Source organism: Ambystoma mexicanum, chromosome 13 (genome assembly GCF_040938575.1).
Source record: "Ambystoma mexicanum isolate Mex_15411 chromosome 13, UKY_AmexF1_1, whole genome shotgun sequence".
NCBI lineage: Eukaryota > Metazoa > Chordata > Amphibia > Caudata > Ambystomatidae > Ambystoma > Ambystoma mexicanum.
This window is the reverse complement of record NC_090938.1, coordinates 220566397-220572826: the sequence shown is the minus strand read 5'-3', so window position 1 is coordinate 220572826 and position 6430 is coordinate 220566397.

The following is a 6430-nucleotide window of genomic DNA, read 5'->3' as shown; positions in this document are numbered from 1 at the left end:
CTGAGATTTTTGAATCAGTCTCGTGCTTGACTTACATTGAAGGACGATTTGTTTGTTTCCATTCGTTTAATGAGGACTTTAGCGGTACATCAAAGCAAAGTCCAGGGTCTGATTTAATCATGTACAAAATGGCGGATCCAAGGTCTTCCATTCCTTTCTAGCGAGCTTGTTTACAGAAGGAGAACCCCAGAAACATAATTTTAGTTCTGCTGATACAGAGACTACTCAGGCATGGATATGATGTGATGAGTCATTTATAACGTGCCTGTACACAAGTGTTTCTAGAGCCATAACCATCAGTGGCGTTAATGAAAGGCCATTGGAAATTGATCTGAAGAACCAAATGTTTACTGTGGCTCTGGGTCTAAATCCCATTGACTTAAATGGAGATTTGTCTGCCAGATTCCCAATGACGAAGGACTCCCTCAGGGAAACTCTGGACTATGGCCTCAAAGAAGAAGACCTGAACTTGCAGACCCCCCAGGAGACTTTACCAAAAGATTATTCAGCCAGATAACTCCCAGCAGGGAACACTGGGAGAAAGCTTTGAACTGAATGCACATGGCTTAGAACCTTTACATGACCCTGAACAATGCTGATCTTTTTGTTGAAGTTTACTAGATCTTGGGTTAGGATTTTGCCAAACACTGTTTCCCTTAATGAAAACCGCTGAAGTTGAGGTATCTGCGTTGTCTGGTCTTTGCACCTCTGGCAGGTATGCCCCGCAGTTTAAATGTCAACACACACAAAATGAAGTGGTGTCGGTCTGCAGTGGATGTGGTGGTTATTCAAATTAACAAAACACAGTGTGTAAAATGATCATCCGGAGCACTGTGAATGAGAGCAGGGTGAAAATGACTTACTGACATGCAAGCGTCACGTCTCTTTTGATTTTTATATTTACACCTTTTTATTTGTGGGATTTCCATAAACAAATTGGACAAGCATTGAACCAATATTTAAACTCAATTCTCTAGAAAATATACTAAAATGTAATCCCATATAAACGAATGTCAAAATAATGATGCCCAAAAAGCAGGGTTTTTTTAATCGCATTTGTTCAGTTTGTTTGCAGTTTTTTAAGCAAAAAATAGATGGGGCTGTGGTGAGGGAATAGAATAAGGAAGGGGGAATGTGTGGGGATGTTGAGGGGTCTCCCCCCCACATTTTCCTTTTTAAAAAGTACAAAAGTAGAATAGTCATTTTCGAAAATCGCCTTGTTATTTTAAATTCGGTATTTCAACGCATAACCCTAAAACAAAGCCCTCCTAACTCATGAACACTGTATAATTCATTCCAGTAGGGGTAAGAAAGGATAGCTCAGGGGCAATACGTTTGCCTTGGAAGCAAGACAACACAGAGCAACACAGGTTGCTCCCAGTCCTGTGCCTACAGACTGTATACTGTATTGTGTGCTGGTCTCTCCGGTATTTATTGTGTTATAAATGATTCATTAAAACTGCAGGACAGCTTCACGATGACCATGACCCGGGGGACACCTTTAGCTACAAGGAACCGTCAGGGTTCCATGATGGATCACTCGCATGCAGGTTTATTGACAACGTATGCATAGTCTTTTCACAGACACGGCTGTGAAGCTGGACACAATCATGTCATGTCTTTATTGATTTCCTTCCTTTATTGCTCTTTTTGTTCCAAGGACACCATTTTGAGAAAGTCAGTCAGACCGATGTCAACGTCCGATCAAGCTTGCATTGTCCATAGTCTCGGTATTATTCTCTTTCTGCAAGCAATGTCATGCAGCAACCTAGGACCAGGGCTTCCCCTAGGTTTTTTATGCATCACTCCTGAAATGACCAGCAGGACTTCCAGGCAAACCTGTTTTGCCAGAATTTGTGTGAGTCTTTTTTGATCATCCATTCAGAAGGCAGCCACATTTCGGCAAGACCATAGCATGTGCAGAAAGTTCCTACTGTGAGCCAGGCATTACTGGCATATGTTTGATTCGCTTATACCCACCTTAAACATTTTGCCGGGTGACCAGTAGACTCCAGAGTTCTCTGTTGCATCGTTGTCACTGTAGCGTCATGATGGCACCTCTTGACATTCAACAGAATGTGTTTGCAGAGCTTTGTCGATATTTCACCTCCCAATGCCAACGACCATTTATTTGTAAATCTACATCAAGAGATACTCCTTACAGGGAGTGATGAGGCGCCTGTACAGGTGTCTAAGGACCTCATTACACAGAAGGCAGTAACCATGGCGCTATTAGCGCCATGGTTGCCGCCAGTGTTTTACCGTGTCCGCCTTGGTGGATGGTGGAATTACCACCCTACTCCAAGGTGAGCGGGGGCGGTAATTCCCCATTCACCAAGGCACTTCGCCATTCCCATTTTTGCCCCCATGGGGCATAATGGGAATGGGGAAGGCACTAATTACGGTACCGCAAATTGCGGTACAGTAATTAGCACCAAGGTCTCTTTGCGGCACCCTACTTTAACGGCTGGTAAAACCAGCCGTTAAGGTCGGGTCCCGCAAAGGGAACTCGTAGTAAGGCGGTAAGGGTTTACTGGTACCAGTGCCCTTACCGGTACCGGTAAACCCTTACCGCCTACCGTGTAATGAGGCCCTAAGAGTCTTTATTGCTGATGCCATCTGAGATGCTACTGACACACCTCACTCTGGTGCACCCGGCATTTGATGATTCATCCTCACTCCAAGCTTTCAAGCCTTTGCACCGTTTTGTGGTACATTCCGAGTTTGGCTGTGCTGTAAAATAAGTAAAAAAAGTGGCGCTCATTCTATTAGTGCCATTTTATGGGCAGTAACGAAATTACCTTTATTTTTCCTGCACCACAAAATTACAAGTGTTGGCAGCATTACTACCAGCAAATTATATTTTTTCAGGAAAAGTGGAGCAGTTACCTCAAGCATCATACCACTCGCTAATTCCACCGGTGGTAATTCCGCAAAAAATCTCAAGATAACACCGCCCTACACCCACTTGTAATCCTGTTGTAAACTCACAGGACCAAATGGTGGTAACAGTTTCAGATTTCAGTGGTAATTCAAGGGAATTACTAACCACCTCGGAATGATTCCCATTGTGTCCTAACGTGGAATGTAAACTTTCGGTTTAACGCCCATCTTGATGCAAATGCACAAGCATTGTAAAAGTTATTTAGCTTTTTAGGCCTTTAAATAGAGTCACTGGCTTCTAGATTCTTGTTTTACTTCAATTTTGGATTCTTCATCATCTGGGCGTCCACATGAACAAAAGGTTTGTCTCTATAGGTATTGGTTAAAGTGGAGAATGTGTACATTTAGTAAACTGTATCATGTCTTTACAACTTTTGTTCTGTGCCATGCCAGTGGAAACCTGCAGTGGTGACACTCTTAGGTGTACCCTCTAGCAAGAACCTGTAAGAGAAGCAGGGGGGCTGCCCCAAATGCAGATACTGTGATAGCTGGCCTTAGTAACTTAGAGAGTTAAAGGATTTAGTAAAAAAACAAAAAAACATTGTAAAGTAGATCAACCGTTCTCTTCATCAATGGGTAGAATGTTCAGATGAGTAGATTATTCAGTATAGACAAAGGCAGATGGGTCGATGGAATGCTCTGGGCTGGGAATGGGGAAGGGGCACACTTTTTAAGCATCCCTCTCTTGTCTTCTGTGGGTTTTGTCCTCCCTAGCGCAGTCCAAGTAGTGCATAGAAGAAGTCTGCCAACCAAGGTGGATGAGTGAAATAAAGACAGGTACTCCCTTGTCCCGGAAGCACCATTGCCATCTGCCTTGCCCTCATTAGGCTGCAGCACCCCAGCAAAAGAAAGACCTACTCATTGACTTGTGGGCCACCCCGCACATGTTGCTCTGACAACGCTGATCACTAAATCCTGCCAGCAGCAGATGCGTCATGGAAGACGAGAATAAGAAAAGGTAAAACATGTTCCTTTAGGCTTGCTCTTAGAGTGTTGTTTTCTCCTCCTGGTTTCCAGTGGGTTATCACCTCCTTAGACCAGGCGTCCCTAGATCCCCGGTTCCCCCACTAGCGACCAGTAACACCTACTATCTGCTGCCAACTTATAATGAGGTCCTAAAGGCTCCCTCCAGGGATTTTCTGGACAGAACCTACACTAGCACTCCCTGGGATTGTTGATGTGCATGATGGCAAAAGTGCTGATCTCAGAGTGGATCTAGTTTATAACCCTATAGCAGAAAGTCCCCGTATTCCGCACGGGTCTGTAGACAGACAAGATAACACTTATCAGCTGTTGAAAATCAATGATCCTGTAGGTCGCTGTTCTGAGTCGCTTATCGCTTGATGTTATGTTAATTTATACCATGCACTGCTGCCACCCAAGGGCTGTCACTCTGCAGCAAACGGCACTGAAAATGGGCGTGTGTGGCTGGCTGACATACCCTGGAGCAGACGTGGAGGGGAGGCGAGAGTTGGCGTGCTGCAGCATACCGTGACCTTCTGTGTGCTCTCCCCACCGATCGCCTCACCCTGACGGGGACCAATGCATTGCTGGTGCGTTGCAGTACAAATCTCTTGCAAACGGTGCCTCCTAGTGATTTAAAATGTGTTCCTGGCATCAAGACGCTCACAATTAGCATTGTCTGGTCCTTCTACGACCATATTGATATTTTGCCAATTTCAGGCAACCGTCTCATGTGCAAAGGGGCTGAAATCCGGGGAAAGGGGTGGGGTGTCCAAATCCCATGTAGCCGGTAATGTTCGGAGGGTTCTAACAGGTAACGGTGCAAATTGGTGGAACAGTGTGGAATTGCATAAGGAACAAACTAACAGATATTCTGCTTTATATGCATATAGAAATAAAGCAGGCTACGGGAAGGGGGTATTACGTGCGCCAATGTCATCACTCTTGAGCCCCGCCTTGCAGCATTGCGCTTAGGGAATGCATACAGAGGGTAGTGGAAAAGAGGAAAGCACTCACCTGTTGCCCTTGCCCATTAGTTGCCAAAAAGTGGATTTAAGGATACTAAAAACAGTCGCTGAACCCACACACATGCCACGGGGATACATTTAAGAATAAAGGCACTAAAAGCCAGGTGATTCCATACTCCACAGGCTGCCTCATAGGAGAAGTGAAAAGGCGAGTTTCCATCAGAGAAGCCATCAGCCCTGCCCATTCGGCCTCACTGAGCACGAACTTTGACCCCCACACCAGCATTGCCGCAGGCAAGAAGAGTCTACTAGAGATGGAGGTTAGCCAAACACTTAGGACCTCTCCTCAGCCACCGCGACTGTAGAGACACTGAGCTGCGAAGCAGAAGGAAGCGCCATCTCCTGGAAGCGCTCCCAGACCTGGCAGCATTCAGCAGAACCAGCCCTGCCAGCCTCCAGCACCCCCAGTAGCCCCAGTGCAGTCTGGTATTACCTGACAGGTATTGGGGAGGGTGGGGGGCAAGTAAGCCTCCAAGTGCTTTATTTTTCATTTCTACGGCACCCTCGGGTTTTCATTGTTTATTTATTTATAGGAAGACCTCAGCTGTCTTTTAGGTATTGAAAGACTGTAGCATTAGGGTACTTTAACTTGCTTTTGAAGTCAGGAACTTTGGGATGTGTAGTGGAACCTGCATGATGTGCCTTAAGGCCTGGGAGTCATGGTGCTTGGACGTTCAAGAGACCGTGACAACTATAAAGAGAAACAGTCTCTATAGATCTTATACTGGTTTGATGCACTGCCTTATTTTTTCCAGAGGTATTAATTATTCCAATCTATACTATATATTCATATATTCCCAGCTGTGGGGGTACTTAATGTTATTTATTAAAGTATCATGCTATTCATCCTGCACATATGTTCTTTGTGTTGGTAGTTTGTTGCTCAGACTTATATCTGCTGGCAGAAGAGTGTTTTAACGAGGCTGCTGGCCTCCTTTTTTCAGTTCTCCTATGAGACTCTCCATGTTACACGGAATCACCCGCTCGTTCCTAATGAGGCTGCTTTGTATTCTTTAATGTCCCTGCGCGGCACCTTTGCGGGATCAGTGACTGCATTTCTGAGCCCCAACACTCCCTTTTTATATATGCAACTAACAGGCCAGGGGAGTTGGGGAGTCCTTTCCTATTGTCAACTTTCCTCTGTGCGCATGCGCTGTGATCAATGGTAGTATGCGGGGCTCGAGCGTGACGAGGATCAATCAAGCTGATTTCCCTCTTGGGAGCGTGTAAGCTTCCTTTTAAGTGTGTACGATATAGGGCACAGGCACAGCGCTCTAACAGTAGCACTAAAAGGAATGAGTGGTATCTTTCTTCTTGATACCCCTGGCACATGTGCCGGTGACAGAATGTGGTGACAGCAGCGTTTGAGCGCCCGGGTCAATGAGCAGCCCTTTCTTCTAGTCGTGTGCTGTAGCCCACTGAGGGCACTGATGACGCTTGTCAGACAAGATGGCCTCCCTTTCGTTCTTTTACTCGCTCTCCCCTGTTGTCAGCCT